The 26,303-nt window shown below is 41.2% G+C and overlaps 1 protein-coding gene across 3 annotated transcripts in view; it reads right to left on the bottom strand.

Moving 5' to 3' along the window:
• The window catches only part of RAB30 (RAB30, member RAS oncogene family), a 78,838-nt gene that overhangs the window by 43,053 nt on the left and 9,482 nt on the right, over positions 1-26,303 (bottom strand). The window contains exon 1 of one of the 3 annotated variants that reach the window (XM_032852961.1): positions 16,311-16,332. The exons of 1 other annotated variant lie outside the window; for it this stretch is intronic. The gene's annotated coding sequence lies outside the window, so the exon portion shown is untranslated. Of the gene's footprint in view, positions 1-4,880; positions 5,078-16,310; positions 16,333-26,303 lie in introns of those variants that run through there. One more of the 3 variants, XM_032852962.1, reaches the window with a different exon arrangement.

The following is a 26,303-nucleotide window of genomic DNA, read 5'->3' as shown; positions in this document are numbered from 1 at the left end:
AAGAAGAAATAGAAAAAAAGAAAAATGATAATATAATTTGATAAAACTTTGAAGAACTAAGGCATGCAGGCTGCCTGATTCAAAGCATCCCGCACACAAAACACAGCGTGGAATTTCAGGAAACAGCAAAGAAAAGATTGCATAAGCTTTCAGAAAGGAGAAAAATCAAACAGGCTACATATAAAGAGTAAGAAATTAAAACATTTCTCAACACCAACTTCTCAACAGCATCAATAAAAACAAGGCAATGAAGCAATACTTTCAAAATCCTGAAGGAAAATGATTTCTAACCAAACTATGTATCAAGTATGAGAACAGAACAAAAATATTTTCAAATATACAAGATCTTAGAAATTCAAATTCCATTCACCTAAGAAGTTCCCGAAGGATATCCTTCACCAAGTGGTATACAAGGAACAGAGGGACTGAGTAGAGACAGTCAGTGGAGGACCCTAAAATGACCACCACATGAAGAAACTAACCAGACTGCAGAAGTAGAGCTCAAGGGACAGACATATTGAAGTTGTTCATCACCAAAAACCCTACTGCCATTAAACCCTCCTTGGTGTTGTTGATCTAAATATTTTAAATATATGATTAGAAAATTTTCAAACATACTGAAAAGTAGCCCTTGATACTCATCACCAATTCAATATATGAACATTTTGGCCTGTTAACTTAATCTACTCCCTTTTCTCTATTTTTCTTTGTTTAAATGTTTTATAACAAATTCCATATCATACCATTTCATTTCAGCGTACTTCAGAACCCACCTCTATACTACCCATTCTCTAACATCACAATATTATTACCATACCTAGAAAAATTAACAGCAACCCCCTGATATCAGGCCATAATAAAACTTCCCCAACATCTCTAAACATTTTTTTAAATATTTTATTTATTTATTTGACGGAGAGAAACCACAAGTAGGCAGAGAGGCAGGCAGAGAGAGGAGGAAGCAGGCTCCCTCCTGAGCAGAGAGCCCAATGCGGGGCTCGATCCCAGGACCCTGGGATCATGACCTGGGCCGAAAGCAGAGGCTTTAACCCATTGAGCCACCCAGGCGCCCCTGAAATGCTTTTTTATAATCAGACTGTTATGGGCTGAATTGTGTCTCCCCTGGCCCCCAAATTTATATGTTGAAGCCCCCCCCCCCAGTACTCAGAATGTGACTATAATTGGAGATAGGGCCTTTTAAAAAGTAACTAAGTTAAAATGAGGCCTTCAGGGCGGTCCCTAATCCCACATGACTAATATCCTTATAAGAAGAAAACAGATTAGAACATATAGAGAGACACTGGGGCCACAAGTATACAGAGGACAACCATGTGAGGAGGGAGGAAGAAGGCAGCGACCGTCTCTAAGCCAAAGAGAGAGACCTCGGGGAAAATCTACCCACTAGCACCTTGATCTTAGACTTCCAATCCTCCAGCACAGTGAGAAAAATAATTTCTGAGGCACCTGGGCAGTTCACTTGGTTAAACTTGGTCCAACTCTTGATTTCAGCTCAAGTCATAATCTCAGGGTCATGAGATTGAGCCCTAAATTGAGCTACGTGATGAGTGTGGAAAGCGCTTAAGATTCTCTCTCTCCCTCCTCCCTCCTCTCTGCTCTCTCCCCAACTCGTGTTCTTTCTCTCTAATCTCTCTCTCCCAAAATAAATAAATTAATTAATTAATTGATTAATTAAAAATTTTTTAAAAATTAAAATAAGTTTCTGTTGCTTAAGCTACCCAGTATGTGGTATTTTGTTATGGCAGCCTTAGCAGACTAACACATAGACTACCTGAACCAAAAAGATTCATACGTTACACTGATTATAATTTTTAAGTTACATTATCTTTTTCATGCCACTGACTTGTTGCAAAAGCCAAATCAGTTGTCCAATAATCTGCATTTATCTGTTCGCTTCCTTAGAGTGTAGTTTAATTTCTTCCATCTTTCCAATAAATCAAAGTTAGCTATAGGGGCTTGATTAGATTTAGGGGTCCATTTTTAGGTAAAAAAAATTCCACAGATAGTAACTGCATACTCTCTTTTTAACCTGCCCAAGAATGATAGGCAAAGTTGATCCAGACTCTTTTCTGACTCTCTTTGTCTCGACCTTGTGCTAATAAAGCACCTGCTCGGCCCCTCCAGGCTGACTGTGTGGGTTAGCTGATGGCATTCACTTCACCCCACAAGGAAGTTTTTGCTCTGATCTACCCTGACAGCTGGAGAAATGAGAGGTAGAGAAGACAGAAGAGTCCATTTTCTATGACCACACCCTACCAGATGTTCAGTGCCTGACCCACACTATGGCCATCAGATGCCCTAATAATGGTGGGCTTTAAATTTCCTAGGATCCACTTACAGCCTTGCCCACTGACTGCCCCATTAGGACTTTTGTAACCTCTAGGGAAGCTAAAGTCACAATATGAACCCAAATCAGCTTATTTTTAAACCCAGAAGTGGCACTGTTGCCCTTTTCTTACAAAGCTTGCTAGATTTGTACTTGCTCCTTGTTTTAAAAAACTAACCAATATACAGTTCAGTAATATCAATATGAGTGGCTAAATCATTAAAGAAAAAGGTAAGGGAATGATCAACACAGAAGTCAGGATAATCACTGACTCTGGTGAGGAGAGAAGAGGACGTGATTTCAGGGCAGAAGATACAAAAGCAGCTTCTAAGGCACCAGTAACATTCCATTTTATAAGTTGAATGGTGGATGCCCAATTTTCTTTTTATTGTTCTTCTTCAAGCTGTAAATCCATTTTAGAACACTTTTTGGTATACCTAATAGTTTCCACGGTGATTATTTTTTGTGAGTAGTCCACTCTGGCTAGAACACAGGGTTTGAAGAGTAGAGTAAAAGGAGAAAAGATGGGAAATGGAGTTTACACTGAAGGCAAATGGCAGCCTGAGTGATGCTCTCTTGGGAGTCAAGGGACATTTATACCCAAGATCAATTAAAATGGCCTTCTCACAACCTATCCATCAAGAATGACAGAAAAAATCCTTCCTTTTCCCTACTAAGTTACCTAGGGATGACATATCCAACGTTGTAAGCGTCTCACTGGGAAACATAATAATATGGTTTTGATGTATTTCTCCAGTGAAAGAAGAACCTTAGGGAACACATCTGCCTCAAATTCTTAAATGACACAAAGCTGGGAGGGATGCTGAACAAATGTTTTAGATGACAGAACTGGGATATAGCTCGGTGAGCTGGAGTGACAGGTCAAATCTAACGTACTTTATCGCAACATCTAGCCCTTACTGAGAACATATGATATGTCACTAGCTTTACATAATTTATCCCACGGAAGTAAGTTGCCTGAGATCACAAAGCAAGTCAATAGCAGAGTCATCATATGAAGCCAGATTTTCAGATTCAAATTCTAATCTCAAGTGAGATTTCAACTACCAGCAATTAACTCTTAAAAAACCGAATCTTCTGTCACTCTCCGAGAACTGCCACTCAACCCCCGCCCCTTGGGCATAAGCACCTAAGGAAAAATGATTAGATCAGACTCATTGCAGTCACTGATGTCACAACTGGGGACCCTCTGACAGCTGCCAGGAAACTTCTATCTGCCCTGAAGAACAAGTCTGTCATCAAGAGTAAGCTGTGAGAGGATTCTTTCGGCAACCCGTTCCCAGCTCGGCTATGTCTGCTTCCCCATCTGTATTGAAGAGTTTGTAAAACTCATGGTATACAGCTGCAGACAGGGGCCCCTTATCACACAGACTGCTGAGCTATAACCCTTAGCCAGCCTGTTGTCCATGTTCAGTTCTCTCTCGTCCTCAGGGCCACTGTGATTTGCTGGGTGTGTGTAGCCAAGAGAACGGCACAACCACCTCCAATGCACAGTCATATCCAATGAGCAATCCCGAAAGACAGCCAGAGAATTTTAATGAAAACCAGAAAACTCTTGGCCACTAAGTCCAACTGAAGTCCAGGCCCGACAGCCCCTCCCCACTGCGGCCTAGAATCCCTGAGCCAGTTTCATCCCAAAGAGCCAAAGAGCAGGGAGGAAAATCCATTCTGCATTCAGCAACATCTCCCAGGGCAGCCACTTTCCAGGGTCGTTTAGGTGAGAGGCAAGGTACATGCTGATTACAGGAGGACCCAGGGACCCTGAGAAGCACACGGTGCAGCAGCAACAGATCTGAGCCAAAAGATTATGAAACAGTCTATTTAAAAAAAAAAAAAAAAAAGCTTTTCCTTCTGCCAAAGCTGTCTGAACACAGCTGCATACAAGGCTAGTGAGGAATCTTAACAAGCTTAAAGGGACCGTATTTCAGATACTCAACAACCAAAGGTGGAAGAAACGAGGATTTTGAGCACTTACTATGTGGCAGGCACCCTGATCTCATTTCACCTTCACTAGAAGGTGGCAATTATAAACTTCATGTGACAGATAAAAACACTGACGTGGAGAGGTTAAATAAGTTGTCCCAAGTGACCTAGCTGGCAAACAGTCAAGGCCCAAAGTTCAATACGGGTGAGGCTCATCAGGAATAAACTCAAAATTCCAACCTGTCCTGCCTGATAAAGAGAACACTCGTTTCTGAACATCAGCTATGCCTGGAACTCAACTAACATTTCTGTGTGTACTCTATCATCTAAACCTCACAGCGATCACGTAAGACAGGGAGTCCTTATTATCCCCATTTTAGATGAGGAAGCTAAGGCAAGAGGTCAAGTAACTCAGCCAAGGTCATGACACTGCCAAGATATGAACCAGGTCTACCTAATTCTAGAGCCCCATGTTAGAACACTCACTCTTGACAACCGAAAGGAGAGTCACGCAGGTCATCCTACTGACCAGACAAGCGGCATGAAGACTTCAGCCCCCCTCCCCAGCAGGCTGTCCCCGTTCCAGGGTTACCTTTCAAGTCATCCAAGCACTCCTCAGTGGGGGCACAGAGTCGCTGGCTCTGAGAAGGCTGACAGTGACATCTGTACCTTGCTATGGACAGGGAGCTCTGTTAACACAGCACGGGTGAAGAAGAAGGCTCCCAGCAATGATCCCCAGATGCCTGTGAGTGCAGAAGCTGACAGCTCCTTTCTGCAGGCTCGGCTGCACCGGCCCACCCACCTCACAGCAACTCCTCCCCTCCCCAACAGCTCACAGGCCTATTTTGTATTCTTAACGGTAGACCATGTGCCTCCTCTTAGAGCAACCGTGATTTCCCAAAGGAGACGACTGTCTAGACAGAGCATCCCAATCCATCTTGACAAGAAATGGGCCACACAATGTCAGGTTTGATGGTGTTTTGGGGGTCTGTGTTCAGCACCCCAACGAAGGCTCTGGGCCTGGTACCTCTGGGTTATCAGACTGTAGCATCACGCAGCACAACAGTTGATATCCAGGGTTAGAACTGGCTTCCCAGGGGTGCCTGGGTGGCTCAGTGGGTTAAGCCTCTGCCTTCAGCTCTGGTCATGATCTCAGGGTCCTGGGATTGAACCCCGCATCGGGCTCTCTGCTTGGCAGGGAGCCTGCTTCCCCCTCTCTCTCTGCCTGCCTCTCTGCCTACTTGTGATCTCTCTGTCAAATAAATAAATAAAATCTTAAAAAAAAAAAAAAAATAGCTTCCCAGCCAGGCAAGTGATACTCGAGAGAAGATGCAGGCATGTCACCCCAGGCTTATGGGTCGGGCACTCCCAGGCACACCACAGGAACCATTCCAGTAATTAGGTTCAGACTTGACAGAGCTCTTCTACACGTTTAGAATGAAGTGCCAGGCTTGGAGGGAGACCAAACACTAATATGTGACAGGTACTACGGCAGGTACACTCACAGCCAGTATCCTAATTCATATTCACAACATCCAAAGAAAATATTCACAACATTTCATGAGGTAGATAGGACTGCCTTTTTTTTTTTTTTTTTGGTCTAGGATTGCTTTTATTTATTTTTTTTTTTTAAAGATTTTATTTATTTATTTGACAGACAGAAATCACAAGCAGGCAGAGAGGCAGGCAGAGAGAGAGGAAGGGAAGCAGACCCCCTGCCGAGCAGAGAGCCCGATGTGGGGCTCGATCCCAGGACCCTGAGATCATGACCTGAGCCGAAGGCAGCGGCTTAACCCACTGAGCCACCCAGGCGCCCCGCTTTTATTTTTTTTTTAACTTTTTTTTTCTTTTTTAGTGATTAAACCTAACTTACTGAGGTCATAGACTTTTTATTTCAAGATTTTATTTATTTATTTGACAAAGATCACAAGGAGGCAGAGAGGCAGGCAGAGACAGAGAGCAGAGAGCCCGATGTGGGGCTCGACCACAGGACCCTGAGACCATGACCCTAGTTGAAGGCAGAGGCTTACCCCACTGAACCACCCAGGCGCCCGTAGGATTGCTTTTATATAGATAAGGCAACCGAAGCCCAGAGAGGTAACATAATTTGCCCCAAATCACACAGGGAATGGCAACTTCAGAATCAAATTCATTTTTTTAATATGATCCCAACACCCTTACACCCAGTCACTCACAAGCTATTTATTTATTCTGCAAATATTTATCAAGTATCTTCCAAGGGCACCTACTATGCCACTTAGAGAAAACATGGTTGCTAACATGATAGACTATGTCCAGTCACCAAAGAACTTACGTTCTCAAGAAAAGCAGTGCAGATCTGAAAGGAAGGTACAAAATAATGAGATTAGGGCCTTTGATGAGTGATCAGAGCAGGCTTCTCTAAGGAAGTGGTATTTGAGCTGAGACCTGAGGGATGAGAATGAGCCAGCCATTTGCAAAGCTATGCAAAGAGTGCAGGCAGAAGTTATAAGAAGTGTGAGGGCTGGCTGCCAGAGAAGGCTAGTCATGTCTAGAGAACATAAAGGCCACCAGGGACCAAGGCTGAATGAATAACATGGAAGAATATTTGAGATGACGCAGGGCCTTGCTGACCACAGAAGAGTCTCAATTTTGTTGTAAGGGCAATGAGAAATCGGAGAATAGTTTTAGTTACGGGACTGACATGATCTGATTTGTGCTTTTGATTTTGTTTTTGTTTTTAAGTAGGCTCCATGCCCAATGTAGAGCCCAAGGCAGGGCTTGAACTCACAACCCTGAGATCAAGATCTGAACTGAGGGGCGCCTGGGTGGCTCAGGGGGTTAAAGCCTCTGCCTTCAGCTCAGGTCATGATCCCAGGGTCCTGGGATCGAGCCCCGCATCGGGCTCTCTCCTTGGTGGGGAGCCTGCTTCCTCCTCTCTCTCTCCGCCTGCCTCTCTGCCTACTTGTGATCTCTCTCTGTTGAATAAATAAATAAAATCTTAAAAAAAAAAAAAAAAAGATCTGAACTGAGATCAAGACTCAGACACTTAACCCACAGAGCTACCCAAACCCCATGAATTTGTGCTTTAAAGAGATAACTCTACTTGTCGTGGGCAAGGAGGGGGCTGGAGTTAGGAATCAGGGGAGGGATCTGGTGACTAGACCAGGGTGATGGTGGAAGAGATGGATTTTATATTTGGAGATAGGACCAAAAAGAGTAGCTGATAGACTGTTATGTGAATAGTAAAGAAACAAACTCCTAGGTTCCTAGCTTGACCAACTGGGTAGAAGTACCAAGCATAATGAGAAAGACTGAAGGAAAAGCCAAGTGTTCACGAGATAGTCATGGATTTTATTCTTTTTTACACTAAGAAGAAAAAAAGAGTAGATCTAGTTGTGTTTTTTTCTGGGGAAGCTGTAAATGAAAGGCTTGAAGCTGCTCAATCTGGTGAGGAGCTGCTGGGAATGAAAAATGGAGAATAAACATCAAGAACCTAAAAAGTTGACCTAGGAAATAGTGTACTTCATGTGGCCATCCACTACTAAGCTGGGATCCACAGGTGGAAGGCAGACACAGAAGTTCAGATGGATGTTGGATGGAGAAGGACAGTCTTGTGGTCAGAGCTGTGGAAAGGGGAAAGAGCTGTGCCCAGGTGACAATGACTTCCCTGTCGTTGGAAGTGTTAAAGAATAAATCAAATGACCCATTGGCTGGACAGTTAGCAAGAAAATTCAATAATTGGGTGGGCAAATCCTTCTAAGCCTAAAATCCTTCTTACCCCTAAGATCCTGTGGTTTTAAGATACAATCTTTGTTAATCTGACCATTAGGGCTGGAGTTTTCCCAATCAGGCAGAACTTCCTTGATATGTCCTACCTTTTAGAAAGCAAATGAGAACAGCATTAGCTTATTTCAGCCACTATAAAGTGACTTCTAGTTTACTTCTAAGTGTCCTATAAGATGCTGAAAGCATAGGATATACTAGTGTACATTTATGTAGTTTTGTAAAAGACACAAGCTATCAATCAGATATCCAAGATCTGCAATTTATTAGCTCTGTGACCTGTGGCAAGTTATTTAAATCCTCTTGAGTCTCCGTTACTTTCTTGGAAAAATGGGGAGACTAAAAAAAAAAAAAAAAAAAAAAAAAAGAAAAGAAAGAAAAATGGGAAGACTAATGCTTAATTTGCTGTGAGGACCAAAGTTCACTACTGAACCATTACAGCAAGAATAATAATGATGGGGCACCTGGGTGGCTCAGTGGGTTAAGCCTCTGCCTTCAACTCAGGTGACGATCTCAGGGTCCTGGGATGGAGCCCCACATCGGGCTCTCTATTCAGCAGGGAGCCTGCTTCTCCCTCTCTCACTGCCTGTTGCTCTGCCTACTTGTGATCTCTCTCTCTCTGTCAAATAAATAAATGAAATCTTTTTTTTTTAAAAGAATAATAATGATAACTAATATCTAACGAGTCATTGCTATATGTGCTATGTGCTCTCTGTGCATTTTTTTCCACTTAATCTTTACAACAACCCAGGAGGCAGATACCACTGTTATCCCTGTTTTAAACAGTAAAGATTTCTAGAGGTTAAATAACTTCTCTAAGAGTCATATAGTTAGTAATTGCTCAATTGAGGGTGGGGGGAAACAAGCAAACATCAACAAAAATGAAAAGAAGACAAAGAATACATATTTAGATAGAAGTTTAGATATTTTAAAAATGTAACCTACTGTGGAACTTAACAATCAATTCACTGACTAGACATTTAGTAAATAGTTATTGAACGTATAAATGAATAATTGAATGATTAAATGATTCTAACAAACACATATTGAGTTCTTACCAGGTACAGCATTGAGAAACTAGGGTTACACCGAATTTACATTAATTTCATTGAGAGGTTGCCATTAAAAACATTATCTTCCAATCACAGATAAATTCAGATATTTATCTATTACCCATGAAGAAAGATCCTAAGAAATGTCATTCTCGGACATACCGACAGAAGCCAGAATTACTGCTCTTCTTTCTTTGGGAAGTTCAATGTTAGAGGGGTGCTCAGAGTAGTAGCTGAAAACTAAGAGCACACAAACAGAAGCCAAGGGAGGAGACAGTCTCATAGAAAATAAGAAAAAGACTTCAACAGGAAGCAGAAATATCTAAGAAAACAAAGGCTTTAGAAAAGGCTGATTAACACCTAGGAGTTTGCTTATGAACTTCCCTAGAATGGTGGGGAAAGAAACCACGTCTCAAAGGGCATTGGGATGAACGGGTTAAAGAGAAAGAGGAGGTTATCTTTTATAAGAAGTTTGGTGACAAAAAAGAGGGAGAATAGCAGCCTGGTGCGGAGAACCAGGAGGACGACTGCTAAGGAACCTAAGGAAAAGGAGAAACCAAAGACCAAGGATACATGGAGGAGACACAAGGAAGAAAGAGAAGGACCAGACCCAGGAAAGTCAAGAGAGGCAGGGTGGAATGCACAGGGAAGAGGCTATCCATGGGAAAGGAGAGGTCATCTTCTGTTCTGAGACAGGAATGAATAAGGAGAGACTATCTTGCATCCACACTGTGAAAATTACTCTGAATCAAGCTGGATGGATCCCCAAACCAATCAAGTTAGGGAACACCATTTTAGGCTTAAGATGATATTGGTTTCTTTGGGCACTCATAAATAAGTTGGTATGGAAAAAGTCAACCATCATTTGGATATAAGTTCCACACAAAAATCAGACTCATGGATGGGCTCCTGGGTGGTTCAGTTGGTTCAGCGTCTGCCTTTGGCTCAGGTCATGATATCAGGGTCCTCAGATGAGTCCTAAATAGGGCTCCCTGCTCAGCAGGAGGTCTGCTTCTCCCTCTCCCTCTGCCCATCCCCTATGCCATGCTCTCTCTCTCTCAAAAGAAATAAATAAAAATCTTTTTAAAAATCAGACTTACTGAGATGTGCTTATATTCCATTTCTTTGGGGAGGGAGGGGCAAAGGGAGAGGGAGATGGAGAACCTTAAGCAAACTCCACGCCCAGCATGGAGCCTGACATGGGACTAGATCTTAAGATTCTGAGATCATGACCTGAGCTGAAATCAAGAGTTGAATGCATAAACGGACTGAGCCACCCAGGTGCCCCTAAATTCTGTTTCTTAATCTGGGTGTTGGGTACATTGGTGTGCTCAGTTTGATAACATCATCAAGCTATTACACTTACAAGTGTACTTTTCTCTATGTATATTATACATCAATAAAAAATTTTTATAAACTAGTTGTTAACTTAAGAATCACCACTCCTATACTTGTTAGTTTTTTAAAAAATAACTTACCCTAAAGAAACCGACATATTCCTTCAGATAGATTCTTTTTTATCTAATTCTTTTAGATTCATCACAGTACTAAACACAAGGCTAGATGCGCAATAGGTATCTAATAAATAAATATTGATAGGGGCGCCTAGGTGGCTCAGTTGGTTGAGCACTAGCTCTTGGTTTCAGCTCAGGTCATGATCTCAGGGTTGTGAGATCGAGGCCCCCATCGGGCTCTGCACTAGGTGTGGAGTCTCCTTGGGATTGGATCTTTGAAGACAGATCATTAATTATATTATTAGCATTTTCAAATTAATGTTATTTTTAATATTATTTGGACAACAGGGAGATGATAGATTGCAAAAGTGTCTGCAATTGTTCACTCCCCACATCCATGCCCCTGAGTAATACAACTTTGCAGTTCCTCCCATCAAGAACTTGTTGATTTGCTTCGGCCAAAGACTGACACAAAAGTTATGCTGTGCTAGCTCCAAGTCTAGGCCTCAAAACATTTCGCACATTTCCACTCTCTCTTGGAATCTGCCCCTATGCCATGGAAGCAAGCAAGTGTGGGCTATCTTGCGGCAGGATGAGAGATCCTCTAAGGAGGAGACAAGTCATTCAAACTGAGGCCAACTTAGACCAGCCAGCCCCTAGTGGATCCAGCAGCTGGGCACAGATACTGAAGAGGCCCAGCCAAAGATCAGCTGAGTCTGATCCCCATTAGAAGAACCAACCAGCTGACCCATAGAATTATGAGCATTAATAAATGGTGGTTGTTTTAAACCACAAAGTTTTGGTACAGTTTGTTACACAGCAAAAAGGCAACTGACTGAAGGTGAGATTTAAATAGAGACTGTGTATTAGATAATATTATAGAATCAATGTTAAGTTTCCAGGGCATGATAATGCTATTGTGGTTATGGAGAAGAACGTCCTTATACGTTGGAGAGAAATATGAATATATTTAGAAACCAAGTATGGTGATGTCTTGTCCCCCGCCCTTCCCCAACTTCCTCCAAGTGTAAATCTGCATACAGAGAGGAAAAGAAAGCCTATGTGGCAAAATGTTAACAACTAATAGATCTAAGAGTCTTTGAATGTTCTTTTTACTCATCTGCTTGTTTGAAATTTTTCAAAATAAAAAGAAAGAAAAAATGCACACCTATCTCCAAAACATGGTGATACTGAATATTTATCTGGTAACACAGCACACTACCATGTAGTGAACAAATCCTTTCCATTCTTTTAGCCATCCTCTACCTCCTACTTCTTTTTCTGAAGGTGATCACTGGTGCTCAAGGGGGAACTGGAGTAGATACAAGCTGTAGTAAACCAGGGATATGCCCTGGTATAGTTAAAAGAAACAATCATTAATAGATATTAACAGGGGTGCCTGGATGGCTCAGTCAGTTAAGTGTCTGCCTTCGGCTCAGGTCATGATCTCAGGGTCCTGGAATGAGGTCCTGCATCAGGCTCCTTGCTCTGAGGGGAGCCTGCTTATCTCTCTGCCCCTCCCCTCCTCCACTTGTATACTCTCTCTCTCAAATAAATAAAAATCTTTAAAAAAAAAAAATAAAGCAGGTATTAACAGCACGCAATCACTAAGTGAGATTTCTCCCTGATATAATCAGGAAAAAAAATTTCTGGTGGGTTGGCTGAAGCTTGAAAAGAAAAAAAGCTTTGGCAAGACACATGGGCAGGTCTTTGAATTATTTTCTGTTAGAAAACAAATATTCATGTGTTTCTCTATTTTAAGGGATTTCTCAAACGCCTACAAATGAGAAGACTATCTTGCATTACATCTCTTCCCTCTGCAAAATCCCTCAAGATTCTTACCAAGAGAGCCTAAATCTGTTTTTTCATGACCTAATGAAAGTCTTCTTTATTTAATTTGGATCTTCCTCCAAGTGATATGCAGCAATTATTAATGCTGTGTATTGACTTATATATCCCAACCCAGGGGCCTAGGTTCAAAGGATATAGCTTTCTGAGCTGAAATCTAAGAACGCAGGCTTTCCTCTGCCATATAGAGAAACCTGCTTACAACAAATGAATGGCAAACAAAGCCCATAATGCTCCTTATAAACAAAACAGTAATCTAGGTAGAGGGTTTTCTTAGAATAACCTCTACAAATCTGTAAAAATGTGTTTGGCTAAAAAAAAACAAAAAACAAAAAACCTCCAACCAAATCCATGTATTACCATTGTCAGGTGAGAAAAACATTCAACTTCTGCAAGAATGGAAAGAAAACATCACAAGCATCACAGGTACTGTACATCTAATGAGTTGGTTGTTCTCATCCATCAGAACTAAAAAATTAATGCAGCAAAAGATGTTTGTTTTAGACATCATTTGGATCAAAGCCAAATCCATGCCCAATTTTTCCTACAGACTCCCTCAGTTCTTTAGCCCACACACCCCAGGATGCCTCAGACTACAGTTTGAAACTACAATTTTTTTTTTAAGATTTTATTTATTTATTTGACAGAGAGAAATCACAAGTAGGCAGAGAGGCAGGCAGAGAGAGAGGAGGAAGCAGGCTCCCTGCTGGGCAGAGAGCCCGATGCAGCACTGGATCCCAGGACCCTGATATCACGACCTGAGCCGAAGGCAGAGGCTTAACCGGCTGAGCCACCCAGGCACCCCTGGAACTATGATTTTAAACCTAAATGCTTGAGCAACAGGAAGAAGGTAACACATGCAGAAAGAGTCTTCCGCTTGCCCCCACAAACTTTGGCAGAATCAGGGAAACCAATTACCAACCAGGCTCTCATGTCTTCAAGGGAACTTTGATGTTGAAATAGAATTCTACTGCGCACATTAATTCTCAGAACTGTTCTGGGGCACTATTAAGACAGCTGCAGAGCAACAGGCTTTCCTGGCCCACATCTGCATATTAGCATATACATCTGGCCAAAAGATGAGACATCCGCAGACCTGGCACGGGTCTCCTCAGCCACTGAGCTCCCATTCAGTTGTCGCAGTTAAGTGGGAGTAAAGTGCTCTGAGCAGGTTAAGCCCTTGAGCTTGGTACTTGAATCCTGGCTCTACTACTTAATGACTGGGTGACTTCGGACACATTTTACTTAATCTCTTCCAGCTTAGTTTCCTCAGCTGTAAAACGGGGATGGTAATCTTACCTCAATTACATTGAGTTATCGTCAGAATTAAATGAGGTTAATATGTATTACTAGGCATGTCAATAAACTTTCAAGAATGTTGGCTCTGATTATTATTCTTTATTGTTATTTGGAGAGTTCTATTCCATCTGTTATGGGCCTTTAGAACTCTTGAGATTCTATGAATTAGCCGCGTGACCCACAGTAAGAAATCTGACATCTCTGGGCCTCGTGCTCATTATCTGTTAAATGAAAGGGTACTTGCCAAGTGACCTATAAAATCCCTTCCAGCTCGAAAATATTAAAAGGCTCTCTGATTGATCTTTTATGTTTTCATCTGTGTCTCAGTGCCACTGTCTGGATAAACTGGTGCAACAAAGCCAGTGCCAGATAAACTGTCTTTATCCTTTTTCACCTTAGTTCCTTTAATCTCATAACCCACCCATGCATACATAGGATGTACATAAGGTACTGGTCCCCACAGAAAAAAATAAGCAAGTATGGAGGAAGCCAAGCCTCTTTCCCCTTCTAATAGGCTGGGTAGTGGCTTCCAAAACATAAGGTGGGAGGTGCCATGAATGAGTGGATTCATTTATACACCCACGGAAGCATCCCACATACTGAGGGAGGAGTGCCTTCCTCTGCTCCAAAGACATCCACTCCTGGTCTCCACAGGCTACCTGTCATTTGGCCATCATATCTGCCTGAACTGATGGAAGGTTGGGATTTTGTCCTGCTAATTTTACATCCCCAGTTCCAAACACAGTGCCTGGAATATGGCAGGCACCTAATGACTTACTGAATAATTAAATTCATTCTTCCCTCAGGACCAAAACTATGTATTTGCCAAGTAAGTAGGCAATTTGAGGTGTGGGCCTGAACCTCTGGGGATCCTTTATTAAAGGCCAACAATCAAGCAGTGTCAAGAACTAGATGTGTTCTTGCTGGTGATGGTGGGAAGGGATGTACAGAGAACCCCGGGGTTCTCAGTTTCTTCTTTGATTAAAAAAGGGGAGGGGGAGATGGGTTAGATCAGGGGTGGGAAAACTATGGCTCATGGGCCAAATCCAGCTTATGTCTCTCACCTCAGTTTAGAATGATCTTTACATTTTTAAATGATAGTAAAAAAAATAAATAAATAAAAAAGAATAATCTGCATCAGAGATCATATATGGCCCCCTAAATCGAATACATTTACTTTCTGGTCCTTTACAGAAAAAGCTTGCTGATCCTGGATTAGATTGTCTCTAAGGTCCCTTCAAACCCAGAAATTTTAGCACTCTAACTGTACTGGGTTTCCCCGAGCAGTCTGATTCTGGTTCCTCACGCAGAGTATTTTTAAGACCGAAACAATACCCAAGGAACAGCAAGACCTCAGTTGTTATTTGCTTAATTGAATAAATGGATCTGTAGCAGCAACCTTAGGAACTGAATTCCTTACCATCAGGAGGGTAAGTTGGGTCAGTGTGTATCAAATCATGGCCTAACGAATGCCCCCAGCGTCAACTCACCACAGGGGAACACGCAGTTCCATTGGCCCTTTGGGTAACAGCGACACCTGTGATGGCCCGAAGCTCAGATAACTCGCATTAAGACTCACCTTGTTCCACCAAATACAAAATACATTTAGCCATCCCCTGAACAAACCACTTCAGACAAACAAGTTATAAAGCTGTCTAGATGTACTTATCAGAAACACAGATCAACTAATCAGATAATCTAAATGGTCTCAAGAGAATAAATCCCATCCAAAATAAGGTATATAGAATAATTTAGCTTTCAGCATTCTGTTCCTCTTTCCCTTTTGCTGCTCGTATACAATACCAAAACAAGAAATTCAAACATTCATATGAGTGCAGCAAGCCAAGTAAAGTCTAGAATATATGATCCTATTAACACTAATGGAAGTTGGAGGAAGGTAAAAGAGAAAATAAAGCTCCCTGGGTCTGCTCTCAGTACACATACTTTTCCAAAATAAACAGCCAACAATTATTCCTTTAATGTTCCTTCTCTGTGCACCCATAAATCACCCCTGGGCATATACTTTGTGCGGATTTCAAAGGATGGGTTTCTGGTTTTGTGCTTTTTTTTTTTTTAAAGATTTTATTTATTTATTTGACAGATAAAGATCACAAGTAGGCAGAGAGGCAGGTAGAGAAAGAGGAGAAAGCAGGCTCCCGCTGAGCAGAGAGCCTGACTCGGGGCTCGATCTCAGACCCCGGGATCATGACCTCAGCCGAAGGCAGAGGCTTTAACCCACTGAGCCACCCAGGCACCCCTCATTTACCAATTCAAAGAGCTCTGAGAAACATAGCCAAGAAGAATGAAATACAACCATCTGAAATGGCAAGAATAATAGTAAGCAACAATCCCCAAGTGTCTGAGGAATACCTAGAAAATTTCTCACAACAGAGTAATAATCCGAACAAATTTATGACAATACACAAGACTTGTCAGTTTCCAAGGGCTTCTAGCTCTAAACTCAAACGACTTACAGTAAGGCACTCTTCTCATCTCATTACCAGAAACATACAAGATGTTATAATAGTCCTGCCTTGCGGTTTACCTACTCTCAAGTACCCTTAGGAGTTCTCAACCATCCGAATCCTAGCAAGCAAGACAAACTTCATTTATCATACACACCAGCTCTGCTGTCCCAGGATTTCTTGGGAAATGGATCCACATACAGCTCTGAGAATCCAAATAATTACTCTGGGGCAACTAGCTCCGGGTATGAGCGTACAACCCTGACCAGAGTTTTCAGAGATAAATACTCAAGAATCACCAAAGCTTCTAGGAGTGTTTATGACTATAAATGAAAAGATTACAAAAATAAACATGAGAATGATACCATGCATGCCTACTTGAGCAATGAAAAGATTTGCCAGGAACTGGGGCCAGAGAGTTTCCAGAAATGTCTCTCATTGAGCCAAATTTGTTTTATAACAACAAGCACTGACATCTGTTATACATTCTATGGGCTTGTTATACACTACATCAATACTATACATTGAGATATTTGCCTCTCACAACAACAGTACGAAGCTAGGGTTGTCATCAGTCCCTCATTTGGAGCTAAGAACACAGGCTCAAACAGGTCAATTCTCACAGCCCCAATATTTATGCCTTGAGCCAAGACTTGAGCTCCAGTCTCTTTACACCACATCCTCTGTCCATGTCACTATAGCCCAAACTGTGGAATACCAGGGCAGAGAAAGAGCCACTACCATAATTCATCAACCCATTTGGAGGACAGTTTGCTGTTCATGCAGCCACATGCAGGAACTTTCTAGGGGGGTAAAGGCCCAGAGCCAAATGCCTGCCCTGCTTCCGAAATAAGCTGGGGAAACACTCCCTGAGAAGACACTATAGCTTATGCCCATGGGGAAACCTTTTGAGAGAGGAAGAAGCCAGAAATGTAAGGGGTTAATAGTGGAGACCTCTATATGATCCTGTCAGAACCTCAGAGCTGGAGGCCTCTGAGAGCTTGGCAACAAGCTCTCTCAGGACCCCAAAGACAGAATCTGGGGCAAATGATGTGAAGTGAACCTTTGTTGGGGAAGAAGGGATTAAATACACAAACTGAGCTGGCTTCAAACAGCATTTTCTCAGATGACTTTTATGAGCCACTTCTAAGAGACAAATTGCCATTCATAAATTACCAGGGAAAGGCAAAAAAGGGGTGGGGAGGGGGAATCAGTATTTTAGTAAGAGCCATTCATCTCGAGCTGGTGACCCACCACTTCAGAAGGAAGATACAGAAAGCTGCGGGAGCTGTCCTTGGGTATGTTGGATATTTTTAAGAGCTGGTCGACCCTAAATATCACTACTTTCTAGGCTCCAAGGATGAGAGGGAAGCATTGTACCCTGGTGCTATTTTTCCAGAAGTACAAAAACCTTTTTTGGGATGCCTGGGTGGCTCAGGGTTTAAGCCTCTGCTTTCGGCTCAGGTCATGATCTCAGGGTCCTGGGATCGAGCCCTCCATTGCTCAGCAGGGAGCCTGCTTCCTCCTCTCTCTCTGCCTGCCTCTCTGCCTACCTGTGATCTCTGTCTGTCAAATAAATAAATAAAATCTTTAAAAAAAAAAAAAAAGAAGTACAAAAACCAGAAACCTGAAGAAGCTTGTGTAGAAAAGGCAAAGGCCTTGATTTTAACAAACTTGGGTTTGAGTCCCTGCTGTCTCCTGTTAGCTATGACAAGCAAGTCAAACCTCCTTGAGCCTCAGTTTCCACATTTGTGAAGGATAAGAACACCTACCTTATAAGACTGTGGGGAGAATAAAACAAAATTATAAACGTAAAGGGCATAGCACAATGCCTTTACATATTAGCTGTGCAATAAATGTTAGCTCTTTTAACTTCCCCCACCCAACCCTCATTTCAATTCCTTGGTACTGGAGTTCTAATACTTAATCATTCTAATACTTAGCAATTCACCAGTCCTTGATTCAGTCTTGAAAGAATCACATGTGTTATACAATGTTAGCCATTTCACTCACCTCTTTGAAATAAAATCATCTATGACTTTAGCTGTGAACACCTCAAATAACCCTGGGCCCTTGGGTCTCTTACGAGGTTACCCCATGCTTCCTAAATTCCCTTTTAAAAAAATTAACTCCTAGGTCTCTCTTCAACTTTATAATCTTTCTCCAATCCGAAAGAGAATCTGAACTATAGCAATATTTGGCTGCACTTAACTGTTAAATTCAACTAAACTTTCCACAAGGCTTAAAATCAAAAGGACCTTTAAAGTCAACAAAGCTTAACTAAATGTAATAAATATGTACTGTGCTTATAACCACTGGAACAACAGGATGGATGAGATTCTTACAGTCTTCCTCACTACCTTCCTGGTCTTTGGGATGATTTCCTCTCCTCTTGACAACCTCTTATCCGAGGCAGGGACAAATGCCCCTTCTCTATGCTCCAGCCTTCTGTATACACCCTTACCAGTGCTATGGCCATACTGTACAATAACCATTCATTTCATCTCCTTCCCTGGCCCACAGTCTCCTTTCAGGCAAGAACAGTGTTTTGTCAAATCTCAATTACCAGTCCCAGCACCCACCAGCTTGTACCCATTATATAGTAGATACCAGACTGTTGTTGGATCGATGGATAGATAGATAAAAATGAATGAATAAATAGGGTTTTTTGATCTGGGAGAAGGCTTAGAAATAATCTAGTTCAATACAAGGTTTTCATTTCACAGATAAGGAAGCAGAGGCTCAGAGTTGTCAAGGTAGTTTCAAAAGCAGCAAGAAGATGACAAGGGGTAGCAGTCACATGCCACTTCTACTGTGAGTTCAGAGGCAGACATCACTTCACACTCACCCCAAGAGGAGATAGTGTAGCTTAGTGGACACAGACAGCATGGGCTACACAGGCAAAGTCTTGCTTCGACTACCTATCAGTCATGTGACTTTGGGCAAGTTACCTCGTCTCTCTGAGTCACAGTTTCTACATCTGTTAATTAGGGCTATTAATAACTTCAGAGTTGTTGGGACTATTACATCTGCCAGCATACATAAAGTGACTAGCATAGCATGGGCACCGTGTGCTAAATATATGTTGACTGAATGAATCATGAATGAGTCCTTGTCCAGCATACCACAACTTCATGGACCTTGTTTAGACTTTGCATTTAAGTCTCTGCCCACATGGAAGGTGGCTGGGACACCCATAATTACAGAGCCATTTGGAGATTTGTTCCTTGCCAGAATTGGATCTTTAAGCAGGACCAAGTCTCTATAACTTTGCTCACTGTTCCCTTCACCTGGGTTGCCCTTTCTACCTTCCTCATTGCTACATAAATCTGACCCATCTTCCATTGCCTCACCTGATCTACCCTGTCTAGAAAGAATCTCTAAGTCCTGTGACTTCATCAGTCCTTCTTGTTGCACTAATTAATGTTTCATCACACAATGTTGGGGGGGGATATCTGTCTGCATTTTTAAAATTGTGATAAAATATACATAATATAAAATTTACAATCTCAACCATTTTAAGTGTACAGTTCAGTAGTGTTAAGTATATCCACAGTGCTGTGCAACCAATCTTCAGAATTTATTCATTTTTCAAAACTGAAACTCTATACACATTAAATAACAACTCCCCAATTTCTCCCTCCCTCTAGCCCCTGGCAACCACCATTCTTTCTGTCTTTGTAAGTTTGAGTATTCCAGGAACCGCATATAAGTGGAATCATAAAATATTCATCCATTTGTGTCTGCTTTATTTCTCTTAGCATATTGTCCTCAAAATTCATCCATGTTGTAGCATGTGTTAGAATCTTCTTCCTTTTCAAGGCTGAGTAATATACTACCATATATGTACATACCACATTTGACTTATCCATGCACCTGCCAATGGACATTTCGGTTCCTTCTACCCTTTGGCTATTGTGAATAATTCTGTTATGAACATGCACATATAGGGAGAAACCTGTTTTATCTCCTCTACTTGAATGTGAACTTTTTTCTTAAAGATTTTCTTTATTTATTTTACACAGAGAGAGTGAGGGCGAGAGACAAACAGAGCAAGCACAGCAGGGGGAATGGCAGGCAGGAGATAAGCAGGCTCCCTGCTGAGCAAGGAGCTGGACATGGGGCTCAATCCCAGGACCCTAAGATCATGACCTGAGCGAAAGGCAGAGGCTTAACCCACTGAGCCACCCAGGCTTCCCAAATGTGAACTTCTTAATGACAAAGTCTGGGTTTCAATCTTCTGTAGGTGACTAACATGTGATGGGCACTCAATAAATACCCATCAAGTAAGTAAGACAGGATTCTTCTCCACAGATGAAGTGAAAAAGTAATCATCTTCCACACCAATCTGCAAAATGGCATTCCACACAGCAGAAAAGCACAAGCTCTGCAGTCAGACAGCTCTGATTTCTGGCTCTGGATCTGCTTCTTACTAGTCATATAATCTTAGGCATGTTACTTCAGCTCTCAGAGCTTTGGATCTCTCATGTGGTTTCGCCACAACTAAATGCTGTAACTTATGGAAAGCAGTTAGCACACCACTTGGCACATCATAAAAAATGTTTGCTATTATTATTATCATTATTAAGTTCTATAATAAAAGTAACTTGGTGGCACCTGGTTGGCTCAGTCAGTAGAAGATGTGACTCTTGATCTCAGGATCATGAGTTTGAGCCCCACAATGGGCATAGAGACTACTTACAAAAAAAAAAAAAAAAAAAAAAAAAAGCTTGCATATACCAACATGCCATTTAGTTTCCTGGCCATGGTAACTTTAAAAGCAAAGAACATGAAAAATTCTGAGACCAGACAATTTATAGCAGGTTAACAGTCAACACAGAAAGACACTACCACAGCAGGAACAATGACTCTGGATTGGTATCACTTAATGTGGAGTCTTGAGCTATACAATTGCAGCTCATGAGCTGGAAATTCTATCACATCAAAGGGGCCAACTTAAACGTTATAGTAAGGATCATGTCATTCAGCAAAGCAGCCTGTCCAAGTTTTTATAAATGTTTTTTAATCAGGATTAGTTGAGGGTTTTTTTGGTGCCTGGGCTAAATCTATTTTGAACTTAATCATAATTCATGTTTTGAAGCTTTTAGTAAAAAGATGAAGGAAATAAATAGATCTTTATTACTATTTCAGAAAGAACTATTTATTTCAATTTGTCTCAAAGGAAATTGAGCTCCCCACCCCACTCCCAATTCCTCTAGGGCATGAATTCCTTTTGAGGTTGCTATCCAAATTTTCCAGACCAGTAACATTCCTTCCAAAGTTAGCTCTTAGAAATGTAAGTTTTTGAGTCTTAGAAGGAAAAGCTTATCCAAGATTCTTTTTCTCTGCCAGAACAATTAACATTTGACATGGCTAATTCAAATGACTCTCACAGATAAAATTGGAAACTTGATTGTGTAGTTGGGGGAAGAGGGAAGAGGAAAAAAAAGAGAAGGTAAGAAGAGGAAGACGCCCAAATGCTAATATTGGCCCAAAAATAGCCTAAAGGGACCATAACCCCTAGCTTTCCTAAGATAATCATGACTTCTGATAAATTTAACACTATAATGAGGTAATGTATTAAATGGGTAACCAAATATTTTATTTCTCTCTCTCTCTCTCTCTCTCTCTCCCTCTCTCTATATATATATTTCATCCTTTCTTCCTTTTTTGGTAAGACTTTGCAATTAAATCAATAAATTCTTTCTCAGACCATGAATCCCAATTTTGGATTCAGAACAATACTGTCACCATATGCCACATGTCAATTTTAGTTTGGCTCCCCAATAACAGCTAAGAGCTACCGGCTGCCTTGCCCATCCCAGGATGTCCCCATGTACTTGAAGGCTACCAGGCAATAAGCACCACACTGAGACTTGACATACAGGGCCTTGTTTAATCCTCACAGCAACCCTATGCCATAAGTACTGGCATTTTCCTTCCCTCCTTTCTTATCTCTTTATTTTTAATTAATTTCAGACTTCAACTAAAAAAGGAAAAAACTTTAAGAAAACTACTAATAATTCATATGTACCCTTCACCCAGATTATCCAAATGTTAATTTTTTACCACTTTGCTTTACCATTCTTTCTGATATAGATATTACTTTATTCCTAAACATTGTATGTCCTAAAATTCAGGACATACTCTTCTATCTTCACAATATGATGATCAAAATCAGAAAATAAATCTTAATACTTATATAATCTAATCTCAGCCCTTATTCAAATTTTACCAATTGACTAAACAAAATAATGTCCTTTATGGCAAAATTAAAAAATTTGGGGGGCATCTGGGTGGCTCAGTCAGTTAAGTGGCTGCCTTTGGCTCAGGTCATAATCTTAGGGTCCTGGAATGGATCCCTACATAGGGCTCACTGCTCAGCAGGGAATCCGCTTCTCCCTCTCCCTCTGCCTCGTTCCCTACCCCCTGCTCATGTGCTTGTGCTCTCTCTCTCTCACAAATAAATAAATAGAATCTTTAAAAAAAAAAAGAGAGAGAGAGAGAGAGAAAGGAAAAAAAAAAACTTCTCTGATCCAATCAATCCAGGATCATATATTGTATTTAGTTTCTATGTGACTTTAGTCTCCTTTAATCTAGAACTATTCTTCAGTCTTTGTCTTTCATGACCTTGGCATTTTTTAAAAAATACAGTCCAATTGACTTGTAGAATGTTTCTTAATTTATATTTATCTGATATTTCCTTGTGATTAGATTCAAGCTATGCATTTTGGGCAGGAATGCCACACTAGTGGTGTGTCCTTCTCATATGATGATTTGTCCCAACACTGTATTAACTTTAATCGTCTAGTAAAAGTGGTATCTGCCATGTTTCTCCACTGTAAAGTCACTCTTGCCTGCTTTCTAACTATTAAGTACCTTGTGAAGAGATAGTTTAGACTAGGTAATTTCCTCTACTATTGATGAAAAAACTGAGGCTCAGAGAAGTTATGAGTTGTCTAAGATCACACAGCTTAAATGCACCAGAACACAAATTCAAACTGCATTTTGTAGGCTTCAAAATTCTTCAAAAGCATCCACTGCTTCCTAGACCAGTCACCAATAGCTAAAAGCATCTCATTCTAATGCCCTTACCATGAGCACTGGGGAAAGAGTATGAGGACATCATGACCCAGAGAATCCTGATACTTCTCTGCTCTTAAGAACTGACATCGTCCTAGCTGCTGAGTCCATAGAGCTGCTTCTAAAGTGCTAGAAATCCTGAGGGCAGTGCAGTACTTTATACCCAAGCCTCCTCTCGGGACAATGAATCTGGGAGAGCACTGGAGGAGAAGTCAGCTGGTACTAAAAAGCAGAAGATGGAAATATATATGCATCAGCACATCTGGCTGAACAAGGAAAACCTAAGATCATCCCTATCCTAAGGCGATCTCATTACAAACTGACCTCTGGCTGGCCATCTGAAACTTTTCGAGCTGCCATTTCTTTCCACATTTTTTTGTTTTATTTTGAAATACATTGGTATTACATTCCCATGGGTCAAAACTCAATGTGGCACACCTACTAGGATGGTCATAATGAAAAAGAAATAATAACAAGTGTTCACAAGGATGTGGAGAAATAGAACCCGCATATACTGCTGGAAGGAATGTAAAATGGTAACAGCTGCTTTGGAAAACAAATTGTCAGTTCCTTAAAAGTTCACACATAGAGTTAGCATGTGACCCACTCCTGGTACAGATGCAAACTAAATAAAAACAAATGGACATTTAAAACCTTATATGTACATGTTGATAGCATTATTCCTAACAGTCAAAAAGTAGAAACAAGGGGCGCCTGGGTGGCTCAGTGGGTTAAGCCTCTGCCTTCGGCTCAGGTCATGGTCTCAGGGTCCTGGGATCGAGTCCCACATCAGGCTCTCTGCTCGGCGGGGAGCCTGCTTCCCTTCCTCTCTCTCTCTGCCTGCCTCTCTGCCTACTTGTGATCTCTTTCTGTCAAATAAATAAATAAAATCTTTAAAAAAAAAAAAAAAGTAGAAACAAGCCACGGAACCTGGCTGGCTCATTCAGAGGAGCATGTGACTCTTGATCTTGGGGTCCTGAGCTGAAGCCCCATGTTGGTTGTAGAGATTACTTAAAATTTTTTTTTTTTTTTTTTTTTAAGTTGATGGGGTGCCTGGCTGGCTCACTTGGTTAAGCATCCAACTTTTGATTTTGGTTCAGGTCATGATCTCAGAGTTGTGAGATCAAGTCCTGCATCAGGTTCCATGCTTGGTGTGGAGCCTGCTTAAGATTCTCTCTCTCCCTCTCCCTCTGCCTCTCCCCTCCTCTATAAAATAAAATAAAATAAAATAAAATAAAATAAAATAAAATAGGGAAACAACCCAAATGTCCATCAGCTGGTGTGGTATATCAATACAAAGGAATATTATTTGGTAATAAAACTAGAACCGATCCATACTACAACACAGATAAACCTTGAAAAGATCATGCTGATGAAAGAAACCAGTCAGAAAAGACAACATATTACCTGATGCCATTTACATGAAATGTCCAGAATAGGCAAATCTATAGAGACAGAAAGTAAAGACAAGAAAGTGGTTGCCTGGGGCAGTTTGGGAAGGCAAGGCACAGGAGCAGGGGAGATGACAAATGAATGGTAATGAGTAAAAGGTTTCCTGTTAGAAAAATGGAAATGTTCTAAATTGTGGTGATGCACAACTCTATGAACATACTAAAAACCACTGAATTGTACAGTTTAAATGTGTGAATTTTGTGATGTGTGGATTATATCTCAATAAAGCTATCTTGTAAATTAACCTTATAAAATAGTAAATCTTAAGAAATCTCACAACACACACCCCACTCACTTTCACAGCCCCATTCCAGTAACTACTTTGTTATTTTATATCCTTCCAGGGTTTCTTTGTGCAAATTCAAATGCACTTTCTTATCCCCACTTCTTTCACAGAATATGTACTCTTCTGCACCTTCCTTCTTTCATTTAATATAGCCTTTGAGAGATTTCCATATCAGTACTTAAAGAACACCCCAATTCTTTTTTTTTTTTTAAGATTTTATTTACTTATTTGACAGAGATCACAAGTAGGCAGAGAGGCAGGCAGAGAGAGAGGAAGGGAAGCAGGCTCCCAGCTGAGCAGAGAGCCCGATGCGGGGCTCGATCCCAGGACCCTGAGATCATGACCTGAGCCAAAGGCAGAGGCTTTAACCCACTGAGCCACCCAGGCGCCCCAAGAACACCCCAATTCTTGTGTGCGGTTTAATAGTTTTCCCTTGTGTGAACTTAGCCATTTATTTAACCTGTTTCCCCTGACACGCTTAGGGTTGTTTCCAATCATTTGCTATAAGTAATGATAATGCAATGCTTGTTCTTTCCAACTTGATTTCCTCACATAATCTTTTGTACCTGGACTGCCTCAAGGCAAAAAAGAACAGAAACCACCTCAGAGTTAATCAAAATCGGCTCTGCGTCTGGCCTCCTCTGCTAACTAGCTGTGACTCTCAGAAAGTTACTTATATTTTCTGAGTCTTAATTTCCTCACTTGTAAAGTGGGCAAAATTCCTGAGGAACCAGGCAGAAGGTTGGTAATGGATTATAATACCTTGAGGGTAAAAAATAATCCAGGAATCCAGATGATGCTTAAAGAAAGGGGGATCAGGAAGAAGAGGGGGAGGAGGAAGAGAAGAAGCTGAAAGCTGATCTATCAGAAAACGCCTGGTAATACATACAGAAAGAGGGGCGCCTGGGTGGCTCAGCAGGTTAAAGCCTCTGCTTTCAGCTCAGGTCATGATCCCAGGGTCCTGGGATTGAGCCCCTCATCGGGCTCTCTGCTCTGCAGAGAGCCTGCTTCCTCCTCTCTCTCCCTGCCTGCCTCTCTTGCCTACTTGTAATCTCTGTTTGTCAAAAAAAAAAAAAAAAAAAAAAAAAAAAAAACATACAGAAAGAGAGAATTAGAAAATCATCCTTTCATAGATACCAACTGACCTAGGCCATGATTATCAAGAGATGTTAAAACCAGTGGATAAAAATTATGGAGGAACAGGATATTCAAACAATCTCAAAGTATCACCCCACAGACTATTGTATTAATTAGAAAGAGAAATAAGTACCTTTACAATGAAGAGATCAGGCAATACCACTTCATCCAAAT

The sequence above is a fragment of the Lontra canadensis genome, unplaced genomic scaffold (genome assembly GCF_010015895.1).
Source record: "Lontra canadensis isolate GAN:19392208 unplaced genomic scaffold, GSC_riverotter_1.0 scaffold7, whole genome shotgun sequence".
Lineage (NCBI taxonomy): Eukaryota > Metazoa > Chordata > Mammalia > Carnivora > Mustelidae > Lontra > Lontra canadensis.
The sequence above is the reverse complement of the archived record's forward strand: the minus strand, read 5'-3'. Positions and strand labels throughout refer to the sequence as shown.